This window comes from Cydia splendana, chromosome 19, assembly GCF_910591565.1.
Source record: "Cydia splendana chromosome 19, ilCydSple1.2, whole genome shotgun sequence".
Taxonomy (NCBI): domain Eukaryota; kingdom Metazoa; phylum Arthropoda; class Insecta; order Lepidoptera; family Tortricidae; genus Cydia; species Cydia splendana.
This window is the reverse complement of record NC_085978.1, coordinates 13,618,567-13,630,934: the sequence shown is the minus strand read 5'-3', so window position 1 is coordinate 13,630,934 and position 12,368 is coordinate 13,618,567. Positions and strand designations below refer to the sequence as shown.

Sequence of the window (12,368 nt, the reverse complement as noted above, 5' to 3'; positions counted from 1 at the left end):
ATTTTTTGATGAGGTTTGTTTCATGCAGCCGGCCACCGGACTATATTCAAGTAGAATAACGTAAACAGTCGTATATTAAAAGAACATCATCGTGATAATCATGCCATGCAACTCGGTAATGTCGTGAACTTAAGTTACGGAAGGGTTAAGAAAACACGCATAAGTCATTATCTCCAAGTTCCGCGATAGCGTTAAGTAACAAAACGCTTCCTGGATATGCTATTCCAGTATATGTCATACGGACCAGATGTGAAAGTAGTTGTGTAGGTAAGTACATAATCTACTAAATGCCACTAAACGTTGTAGGTTGTATCTGGTCTGTTAATGACGCGGACATGACGCTGACATTCAGACCACGAAGGTCGTCTACATTACAATAGATAAATGTGACTTTTCTACACAACATATGTATATCAAATATATTCAGAATATTGTATTGCAAAAGGTTGACCAGTATTGAAATTCATAAATCACAGGTAAATTTATGCATTATAAACTTGAAATGAAGTCGTATATCTCAAATTCCTAGTTCGCGTTTAAACTAACGCCGTTATTCGGCCGGAGCGCATGGCCACAATTGATTTATTTTAAGGGCGGGAAAGATTTATTGGAATCGAACTAATGCATCGGGAGAGAAAGTAGACTTGGCATGAACTGGATATCACGAGGAAAAGGCATTTAGACATGATATATGGACTGAACTAGAATAAGTCACGTGAAAGGTGATAGAGCCGATACCTGCGACTTGGCATCGTTTATTGATGAGATTCGATTTTATTATCATAGACAATTATATAATACGTAGTACTAATGTTACACATGTAACATCATTTGAATTTAAGATGAGTTACAAGACAATAAATAGTTTATTTTAGTCAATACAGCTTCAAGGCATTACTTAGGTTACTTACAGCATTAATGTCTCAATGGTAGTAAGCATTGAAGTAGGCTCAGCAGTGAATGAAAATTAAAAGAAAGAGATTTAGTCCCAGGCCAGTAATCGAGCACGCCGGCACGTCGTGACGTGACGACCGCGACCCAAAAACATAATGAATGATAAAGCAATGGATCTTGGTAATTCATATTGCCTTGCACTGCATGAAAGCTATCGTGACTGAGGATCCTTCAAAGAAGAATTTTATAGGGCATTGTTTTCTATATTAAACAGAAATGATGTTTTTATAATAATAAACAGTTTAAATGGTTTGTTCGAATCTGGGACAAGTAATGAGCTTGGCTGATAAGGTCGCGATAAAAAAATTAAATTATCTAATCGACAGCATTACTAAACAAATAAGATAGAGGTGTTTGGTCGCTTGTATACAAAACCTCGTTACTTTAAAAGCATCGGCACCTCGTTTTTCTATGACCCAATATTATACGCCTACGATTACGTTTCAGATAAGAATCCAATTTGATAACACGAACGAAATCTTTTTTTATTTGGAATCAATGTGGGACTGGGACTGCAACCTACATACGTAGATAAATTGTAGAGGGACTAAACGCTTCTGTAAGATCCGTTCTGTCATTAGCTGTAGTGGTATAAAATTTGATCGAAACATGAAATAATTAAATTCAGAAAATTTTAAAGAGAATATGTGGTGTGTCCAAATTCGTCGGTCAAAGTAATCTTTCAACCAGTTCATTCAAGAACTCTCTTTACCTCATGGTAGAAGGATAAGAAGGTACAATGTAAGTACTTATAGGTTTCTTGATAGGTATAGACAGGGATCAAAATCAAACAGTGTGATCAAGGGCATGGTTAACCAGACGTCGGAAGCCACGTGATGTGAAAATGGGTGCGTTGGCTGTCGGTAACGATTTTCTCGGATCTCAGCTGGCCGCGTAGACCTGCGCATTGTGCGCGAGAAACACGTGGCACCCGATGAAGTCCTGATCTAATTAGTCAAATAGTGACATTGACAACTTTGTATTGTGTAATCAAATTTATTACTTATGACTCCTTCAAAATCGATTAACGGCTCATCGCTTATCTATCTGGTTATTAGATTATCAAATTTAGTAATGTGATTCTCTAGTCATAGTCTTTTCAGGTTTTAATCATGTTTCCAATGAAGTTAAATCGATTTGAAGTGACTTGCGAAATTGTAAGAGAGTTTTGGAGGCAGACCACGCATGCGCAGTAGAGTCGGCGTTAGGGCTTGCCACGTGGCAGACTCCCGTTGCATAACCTGACTTTCGGCAGACAACAGTGAGACAACCTCATCCGAGGACCGAGTATATGGTACAGTCCTTTCACATTTCGCTTTCCCAAGATATTCTAAGTGTATAATTTGATATGCCCTCAAATTTGTGGCTCTAATTTACATTAATTTAATTGGTATATATGAAATTGTCTCTTCTAATATTGTATCCAGCTTATCATAATCTCAGAAGATTCCCACAAAACTGAGTTTTAGTTTTTTTTTAGTCTTCATTTGGCTAACTATTTGACTGTTCACCATTAGTCCGTTACCTTATTTTGTTACATCGTCTTCCTCTCTCATCTGATGTCTTTGTATGCCATTATTCCCACTATATTTTAATTGATTTTTCATTCAGATTAGACCTTTATATAATTCTCATGCGCTAATGGTTACCCAGAAGCATTATCATACTCATTGCTAAACATATATATGTGTCATATTCTAATTACGTTGATTGTAATGCCTCGCCTATCGTCAGCAAGGAATTATCATTATTGCGGGTAAACGAACCTCTTCATTTTGATGTGCGAGCGAATATTTAATATGGTTCGATGCACGTTTTTACACACGTTGCGTTGCACATGCATCAATTGTTCGAGTGTCAGTGACTTATGCATTCCTTGAAACAAGGTTATGAGTTATCCTCCTTACGAAAATTAGCGTTAAGTTTCAAGAATTTTAATAATTAAAACGTACGTTGCACTTGATTTCTTTCACCCGAGAGTACCAGGAAATCAGCAATGAGAGAATGTCTCCGACCACGCCTACGGAGCCCTACTATGGCATGCCGGGGCCACGTTGCACTATGAGACGCCCCGCACACATGCATGCATACTGAACACAGCCGTAGCCGCTATAGAATGGCGGCAGAATTCGCCCGCCATTTTCCTTCGCCGCAAATTCTTCAAATTTTATTGCTTCTTTGTCACATTTTGCAAAATTTGAAGTGTAAATGAGGCTTTTCACGAGTAGAATTATGCAGTTCTTCATTCAAATTAAGTTATTGTAATGTACGTAGTAAAAAATCGGCGGTATTTGGAATAGAGTCATTAAGTCGGAGCAAAGCAATTCAATGATTAGGCAACGTTTTGCCGAGCCGGTGACCTCGGTCAAATTGTACTTTGAACAAAGCGACCAGCGTTGTGTACAGACGAAGAATTCAAAACACCGGTTGTGAAATGACTCAGTTTTCATAACATGTACTGGTCCTTATCAAAACAATTTTTGCAGGATTTATTGGACAGTGTTTATAAACATTCACATACCTATGGTCTTTACACCTGGTTAAATGGTTACTGACAACCAGGGGCGTATCGTAAAGGAATGCAAAAACCCGCGGCAATTTGTTGGTTGACGTGGACGCCACGAGTACGTCGTCTCTAACCAGTCGATAATTTTGGGTTTATTTATCCTGTATTACACACAAGCTTCCGTCAAAACACATATTTTTCACTCTCGCTTTACCCCCGACCACTTATTGGTACATTTTGATGTAACGCCCGCCACCACCGTATTATTATGAAGCCATGTGCCGAGCACGTCGGCCCACGGCGACTGCCATACTAGAAATTCCAATGCGGACTTTTTTAAAACTACTGTTTTCTTTGACACTTTACAATATAATCCATTTGTATTTGTCGGCAACTTCGTAAAACCACAGAAACGAGAATTGGATGTTGATAAGAGCGCGGATGTGCTGTATATCCATATTATGGTGAAGGAGGAGCGGAGTCGCATAGAATATGCGACAGGCGCGCGCGGCAGCTGCGAGGCAACTGGCGCGGGGCGAGGCGGCGGGGCGGGGCGAGGCGGGCGGGGGCCGGCGTCTGAACCTCGTCTCTGCCTCGAGTAGGGGCCCGCCGTGAATCGTATTGTGCAACGTCAGCGAGCGCGTGCGTACTCGCGTTTACCTCATCTGGCGCCGGCACTGAGCGGCAAAAAATGCCACCAACTCACCGCATCGGTTACGAGCGATGGTTTCCCCACAACCACCTTGCGTTTGCGATAAACACACATTAATTATCTCCCTGACTTGCGAGACTTTGTGACTCGACGCTTTTTTGGTAGCCACATGCAGTTTTTCGTATGTTAGAAGCACTGATGATAAGCTGTTTTCTTGTAGTTCTGCACACTTGATTGATTTACAAAAACAAGAATTGGCAATGTCAGCGGATACACGAAATTACCATGTTGCAGGATGTTGTTGCAAACTTTGTATTGAAGACAAACACGACAAAAACATTGTCTTGCCTTGTTAGAAAAAACCAAATCACACTTCAGACGAATAAAGTAAACGACAAGAGGTCTAAGTAATTTGATGTCGAGATTCAAAGGAGTCATTCAGTTGAGGACACAATTGGTTCAAGTGCTGGCATTCACGATTCGCGAAGTGTTTTATTAATATGACAAGATGACAGCATTGATGACGACATGTGTCGAGGTTGAACATTAAATATAGACTCTGATTTGTCGTATGATAGTCTAGCATAATAACACACTTGCATACATAAGAGATTAAAAGATAGAGCACTGAATGCAGGAAGATTAATATTGAGAAAACATATAGCTGGTAGAAGCTACGAAATGAGGATGCAGGGGGAAAAATACTAAAACAAGATGATAGAGATTGAGTGCGAGTTCTATTTAATTAACAGAGTGCTGGGGTGTTATACCTAATCCAACAAAAAGCTTCGTTAATTCTTTCAACACAACAACACAAGAAAACATTAATGATAAAAACTGAAACTCTAATGAGCCGGAAATGTCTTGATTACCGCCAAGTAATGCATTCCGAGTTGAAAACGCACACAACCGGACACGTGGAGGAAGCAAGACAGACAAACCAGTTAATACTGCACAAGAGGAGATTATTACTAACTCGGCAGTTATGAAGAGCTAGTAAATAAATCTACGTTTGTTAGAGTAGGGCATAGACAAATATTACCTCGTTTAAATTTAGAGCAGCCCAATTAGTAGCGTTTCTTCACCGTGAAAATTTTTAATGATTCTTCAACATTTTAATCCACGAAAAGGCGCTTAACTTTTTCATTAATTTGGTCCATGTAATGTTCCTCTTAGTCTGCCACTTTCTCATATATTATTAATATAATCCTAACGTAATTTTAACATTTCTCTTCTATGTTTAGCGTTAAACATACAATTCTTTGTCATTATTAAGAACGCCTTGGTTATTGTTTGTGTAAGAAAATCACAGTCTACCATTAGTTGTAGTTCTCAGCGATGGATCTTAATTTCTAACTTTCAACACGATAGTCTATTGGGCAAGCTGTCATTTGAAATTGCTCGCATATACATATTCGTATTAATAATACGATTTTCGACTACTATAGTGATGTAAAAACTTTTGTCGAGCTCGTTGATTAGGGAACAAAAGCCGTCCTTCCTTCCACTTTACACGGAGACTGAATTTCTTTGTCTGCAATTAGCATCAGCGACGCGACTCACAATAAACACAAAAGACAATTAGAATAAGACAATAGACGCTATTACGATATAACTTAGGCAGCGCAGCGCCTAATCCTTTTACGTAAGCGTCGGTTTAAACTCAAACTGAAATAAATAACTAACAATATGATCACTATTGTATATTGCACCAATCTTTTCTTTACAGATTGTAGAGATCTATTTATACCCTTAGATAATTTAAACCTTTTATTTACCTATTTTCTTTATTAGGCTTCGCCTGTTCTTCCTCGCCTCAAACTAGCACCGTACAAAATTTCATCTCAATCTTTTTTTCCATTTATCATTTCTATTTCCCACCATTCACCCATCGTCTACTCTACTACATTTTTTTCTAGCGTATTTGAGTGACTACTACATATAGTTATATATTAAAATATTTAATCCCGATATACTAATAAATATGATTGCCTAAATGAAATTCTTAAGACTCAGACGATTCTATGGATTGGATACCTTAAAGCCTCTGAGGGCGTCCCAAAGATTGTCAAAAGTCAGTCGGGTGAAAAAGGCATTATGTAATAATAGACGTCCAAAATTTAACATTCAATTCGACGAATACAGCCTTTCAAAATTCAAATCCAATCATGAACAGTTACATTATGGTTCTTGAAAGGGAGCCGCCAGTTTCATATGCTATACTCGACTGCTTTAGAATTCCATACCATTGTTACTTCAAGGTGGCCTTTTCTCAATCACATTAAATCAACTTGCTTAAGCCATAACCTTCATAAAACGCATTTCCTAGTAGCAACAGCCATTTCAATTTGTGATCTGGCGCGTTGGCACGCGGTGCTAATTCGTTTGGCTCTGAAGCGTGGTAAGTGAGGTATATCAGTGCATTACAGACTAGAGAGAGCGTATAGCTAGTCGTTAATTTTTTTAATAGCCTATATTGTGTCCCACTGCTGGGCAAAGGCCTCCCCTGTCTTCCGCCACTCATCTCGGCTTTGTGCATGTTCCCGCAAGTCGCCACAAAATGAGTCCAGGCACACAGGTGCCCATTCGGTCGGTATTTTGGCCCATATCTGTCCGGGTCCGGGTGCATCCTACATGTATCTATGTGTCCCGCCCAATCCCATTAGTCGTTAATAAATCTCTTAAAGATGTATTTATTATGGAAGATAGATATTTACCACGGGCGGTACCCGAGGGAGGGAAGGGGTACAAAATGCAGAGAAGTCACTGGACAAGAGGTAGAGAATCTTCAGTGACGCCGACCGTCCTAACTATAGTTTGACTAGGAGTTGACGAGTTGTATAGTCTAGATTTAATAGTTTTTATGAGTTTAAGCTTTTTTTTTCATGGTACTCCACCTTCTAGTTCCTATGTTAACGAAAAGATGTCTTAAATGCAAAATACTTTTTTAACCGACGAAAAAAACGGAGGAGGTTCTCAAGTCGACGCGTATATTTTTTTTTTTTTTATGTATGACCACGCATAACTTTTTACAGAGTAGTTCGATTTTGATAATTATTTTTTTATTGGAAAGGGTATACCTCGAAGTTGGTCCCATATAAATTTGGAAAAAAAAATCCAACCATAAGGGTAGGAAAATAGGGGATGATTGATTTTTTCACTCACCGATTGTAACGTATGACCACGCATAAGTTTTTACAGAGTAGTCGTAATAATAATAAAAATTTGGAAAAAAATCCTACCCTAAGGGTGGGAAAATGGGGGTAATTTATTGTTCACTCACAGACTTTAAAGCTGAGTTTTTACAAAAAAAAACCTCACGAATAATGAGTTTTAGACCTGCCAGTGTCTTGTGTGTAGACCCCTCAGTCTCTGCATTTCTGCTAAAGCTCGTTCATCGTGAGGTTTGTGTAATACCTTATCTAATTATCAAGACCACTTCTGTTTCAATCTTCAGGCGCGGAATCTATGGGTAGAACTCTATGGTGGAATGTTATCAGCTATTGAAGGCTGTCACGTGGCCAGTCGCTATGGCGACCACATCGTTGCGGCAACAATCGCTTGATGGGTTTTATTTAGGTATATACCTACTTTTGCTTCTGACGCTTCTGGCTTTACTCTAAATAAATACCCATTCTCAGGTAGTCGTCTGGTACACGCAGGAGTGGCTCTATAACTATTTGACTTGTAATCTAATATTCATAGAGATAGAGTCGATAAACCGTTGGAACTTCAAGATGGTTCTAACGACTTTTTACTACGTGGTCATTTCGGTGTTTTGCGATAAACCTTGTAATTGCTTTGTATTCTACGCTGTGAAGTGAACTGGCTAAAAAGAAAAATGAAACACTTGAAGTCTATGATGGAATATTATCAACTGAAGGTCGTCACGTGGCCAGTCGCTATGGCGACCACAGCGTTGCGCTAACAATCACTTGTCAGGTTTTAATGTACTTTGCATACCGTCTGGAAGTTTTAATAATTGCGTTGAGAACTTGGCGGTTTCCTGGTTTCGAAGGGTTTTCCTGTTCTTGATTAAGCAATTTAAGTCTTGAAATTGACTTGGAGAATATCGTATGAGATATACCATTAAAGAAACCCGTTAGAAAAATATACAGCAAGGTATCCGAAGACAATGTCGAAGATAGGGATAAGTGGAGGGTAGTAAGGGAAACTGAGCTAAAAACCGGAAAAGCAATAAAATGGGGATCGTTGGCACTGAAGTCTCAGGGCGATTGTGCACTACAATGAATTTTACTGTCCGGCAGTCCGAGTTTTTACGGTCCGATATGGCACGCCATTAAATGTATATAGGAGCTTGTGCACTAGACGTAATTTTACCGTCCGACATTTTACTTTTCTCCATTCCGGACAGTTTTTTTCCGGTCCGAGATGACAGCTATGAAAAACGTGTTTATGCTTGTGCACTGCGTCTGGAATTAGTATTATTCATGACTTGGCCGGGCAGGGGCGGGCTAGGGGGGGTGTGTGTTTCATGCCCCTGCGTCGCACCTGCGAGTAAAAAGACGGACAAGTGCACAAGCCAATCATCCGTTTTTTTCATGCCACTGCGCCGCACCTGCGAGTAAAAAGACGGACAAGTGCACAAGCCAATCATCCGTTTTTTTCATGCCATATCGGACCATGAAAACATAAACTTCCGGACAGTAAAAGTCATTGTAGTGCACAATCGCCCTCAGTCACGTCAACATGCCAGTTCATTGGCACTTCTCTTTGTGAAAAGGAAGGTGACTACCGTAATTGGGTTGAGGGCGCTAATCATTGGTCGGTAAGGTTGGCGAAATATAACGCCGGTCCAGCGCGGCCTCCTCCAGATCCGCCCAGCCGAGGCCTTGTGCGCCTCCACCACGTGGGCGACCTTGCCCTCTTTTTCCGGGAATTTTCCAAGTCAGCCCTTGCTTGGATAGGTGGTTGTTTGGCCTTCGTAAAACATATCCTGTCCAGCGCCATTTCCGCAGAAGTATCTCCTTAGCTAAAGGATTTGTCCGGTCAATTACCATAATTTAATATGGGAGACAACTTTAACAGTATGGTAACGAATTTTAATCAGGCCTATACCAGAAACAAACACAAACAAACTTGCATTGCATACAACGTAAAAATAAAACAATAGCTCTGTAAACAATAATGAAGCACCAATGTTTTCTGTATCACGCCAAATGACGCCGAATCGAGGACGTTACATTCCAGATTGCAGAATTTAAAATTAGAATGCGTGCTGGATTAGTGTCGGGTGTTGGGCGGTGGGTAGATAAGGAGCGTTGGAAGTGACGTAAAGGAAAGTGCAGTTTCCGATCTGATATGAGCAGTGCAGACGTAGGCGTAAGTCCACCTACGCGGCGCCCACTGCGCTGAAATATGTCCCGTTTGTCGACTTGCAATTTAAATTGTTACCCTTCATAACGGTAAGTTTGCAAGGAATTAAAGGGATCGCCCACGTAGGTGTTTAAAAGCGGATTGAGGAATACATTTATTTATTTCACCATTATGAATGCTACGATGATAAGACGAGCCTAAATATAACTTGCTCAATGAAAGAGACAAGTGTAATGGAAATTATTATTTAAGTCAACACTTCACCGCGCGTGTTTACGCAAAAACGGCTCTACGTTTCTTTAGTTTTTCTATTGTAGAGTAGAGATAGACCTAGAATAAGGTAATCTCTAGATGCAACACAATTATTTGAACGAATACGACGAAATATCCAGGCGCCATTATGATTCCGTTGGAGACGGTAGACATCCGGACTGTAAAAAAAGTTCTTTATATTAAGGTCCTCATTTCATGAATGTCGATCGATAGTCCTATACACCGTGAAATTTTAGTGGTTGTTTTCCCGCAGCGAGATGAGTTTGAACATGATACTGTACAACTTTCCCCAAGGAACATAGGTCGAAATGTGAAAAAAAATTTCGACTTCCCATTTAAAACATGCAATCAGCTGATCAAGTCTAGTATGGGAAGTCGAAATTTTTTTTTTCAAATTTCGACCTATGTTCCTTGGGGAAAGTTGTACAGTATCATGTTCAAAATCATCTCGCTGCGGGAAAACAACCACTTAAATTTCACGGTGTATATATTATAATATGAATGTATTTCCGTCGAAATAAGTGGGTGTAAAGTTGCCAAATAGAGGCAATATAGAGTGGCGAGAGGACGTTGGCAGCCTCGGAGTAAATATCTATGGAGCGGCCATTAACAGGCGTTCCCCTCTGCAAAAAGTCCGCGGCCGCCGGTCAAGGAGGTTATATAAAACTAGTTGCCACACGTCATACGCCATTCAGCAAACGTCAGTCTAAGCGGAATGATAGGAGCCGAAAATGCCGAATTGCAGCGTTTTCCTGTTCAAAATGAGATCGAAAACGTCTAGTCTACAAAAAGAAAACGTTTCTTATCATATGTAGGTACTATTACATCTAAATATTATCAAATAGTGCATTAACTTTGCAAATAACTAAAAAAAATTGACAATCTGACAGTGATACCAGTGATATGGTATTAGATCTAATTTAGGGTAATTCTAAAGAAGATTTTCTAAATATTATTTAGGTACGAGTAGAATTTCTGCGTAGGGGGCGCGACTACCACAATCCATCACAATCTGGGGGTCCGCCGCGGAACAAGAAATATTAAATTTCGTTATCTAACCTCTCTATCACTATTGCATATTTGAGCGATAAAGAGAAAAGAGAAAATTTACTAGCTAGCTTAGTGCTACACTCTGGCGGCAGAACATTGCAGTAATACGCCCTATTTGCGTTGCTTTTTGTTATATAATTTATGTAACACATAATTTTTATATAACACCTTAGTTTCATGTCAACCTAATCTATTTAATCAAATAAATAGATCTATAAGAATAAAGAAAAGGGGGACGGGGGATCAAAAAGTAGTCGAAAACATCTCGCGTGATTTGTGCACAACCCCTAAATAACGTAAAATTACCGATAGACTATTTTTTGAAAATTAATTTTCCTTTAGTTTCTACATATAGCTGGTCAAGCAGATCCTGTCAGTAGAAAAAGGCGGCAAATTTGAAAAATGTAGGCGGGAAGGGATATCGTCCCATAGAAAATTTGAATTTCGCGCCTTTTTTACTGACAAGATTTGCTTGACCAGCTATATATTTTTATTTAACATGTCAAATATTTTATTAATTTAAGGTATTTACGGCTGTCACTTTCCATAAATAGGCACTTTTAATTTATTACTCTGGTATCACCGTACCAATATTAGTGATGGGACACTATAAAAACCAATATCGGTAAAATCGATATAAACATAATGAATAATATACAGATGGTCATGATGCCTAGCGAACACCAGCCATATCGTACAAACCTCAAGGAGTGATATTCCTAGGCAGATGATGATCTGCCTAGTGACCACCAGCCATATCGTGCTAACTTCAAGGTGTGATATTCCTAAGCAGATCGTGAAACGCCGGCATGTCATGATCTGACTAGTGACCACCAGCCATACCGTTCAAACCTCAACATTTAGGCATATCGAATAAGTAGGATGTCCTAATTTTAGCAAATGATAACCATTGAAATGGCTTGACAGCCTACTTATAGTACGTGTTTGGGTAGCGTATGATTTTAGTACCTACCTAGTACCTACGCATTCTGCTCCAAATGCCACATAGAATGCAGCACTAGCCGTGGCAAAAAATGCAAAAGGCAGATTATTAAATGGCGGCGTTTCATGATATGCCTAGGAATATCTCGATATGCCCGATTTTACGATCTACCGCCGATATATATACTAATTATCCCCTACTCAATATCCCTTAAATGACATCCTATGGCCGCGTTTCATCTCTGTCATCAGACCTGCATGCTCGATAGTATATTGCATTGCTTTCAGAAGTAAACCAACATGTAAAATATTAACTAATGAACTGATAATAAAAAATCATTCTATATCAGCTTGCAAGATTCGCCCTAAACAAATTGACAAACTATTAGAAATAACATCTAAATCATCATAAGTTAGTAAAATGCTGGTACAAAGACTTGATATTGTATTATTATTATAATTGATAAAATCAGAAATTAAAATTCATTGTCAATTTTATCGACAATATTATCGGCGCGTCCCTCGCACTATCTAGGTTTACTTAGAACTGACGTCATCTCGTTCACGGACAGGGTTGTCTGTGTTTGTTCTTGTACTTGTGTGAATATAGTTTTTGCTAGTGTTTGATAATTTTGTCGTGTGCGTGTGTAGCGA

At 39.3% G+C, this 12,368-nt stretch overlaps 1 protein-coding gene and 1 long non-coding RNA gene across 7 annotated transcripts in view; one reads left to right on the top strand and one right to left on the bottom strand.

Moving 5' to 3' along the window:
* LOC134800124 (uncharacterized) overlaps nucleotides 1-12,368 on the top strand; it is a 149,075-nt gene that overhangs the window by 64,080 nt on the left and 72,627 nt on the right. The gene's annotated exons all lie outside the window — the stretch shown is intronic.
* LOC134800043 (myotubularin-related protein 3) overlaps nucleotides 1-12,368 on the bottom strand; it is a 109,730-nt gene that overhangs the window by 57,609 nt on the left and 39,753 nt on the right. For 3 of the 6 annotated variants that reach the window (XM_063772491.1, XM_063772493.1, XM_063772496.1), the window contains exon 1: nucleotides 3,827-4,434. The exons of 1 other annotated variant lie outside the window; for it this stretch is intronic. The gene's annotated coding sequence lies outside the window, so the exon portion shown is untranslated. Of the gene's footprint in view, nucleotides 1-3,773; nucleotides 4,435-12,368 lie in introns of those variants that run through there. 2 more of the 6 variants (XM_063772492.1, XM_063772494.1) reach the window with 2 other exon arrangements.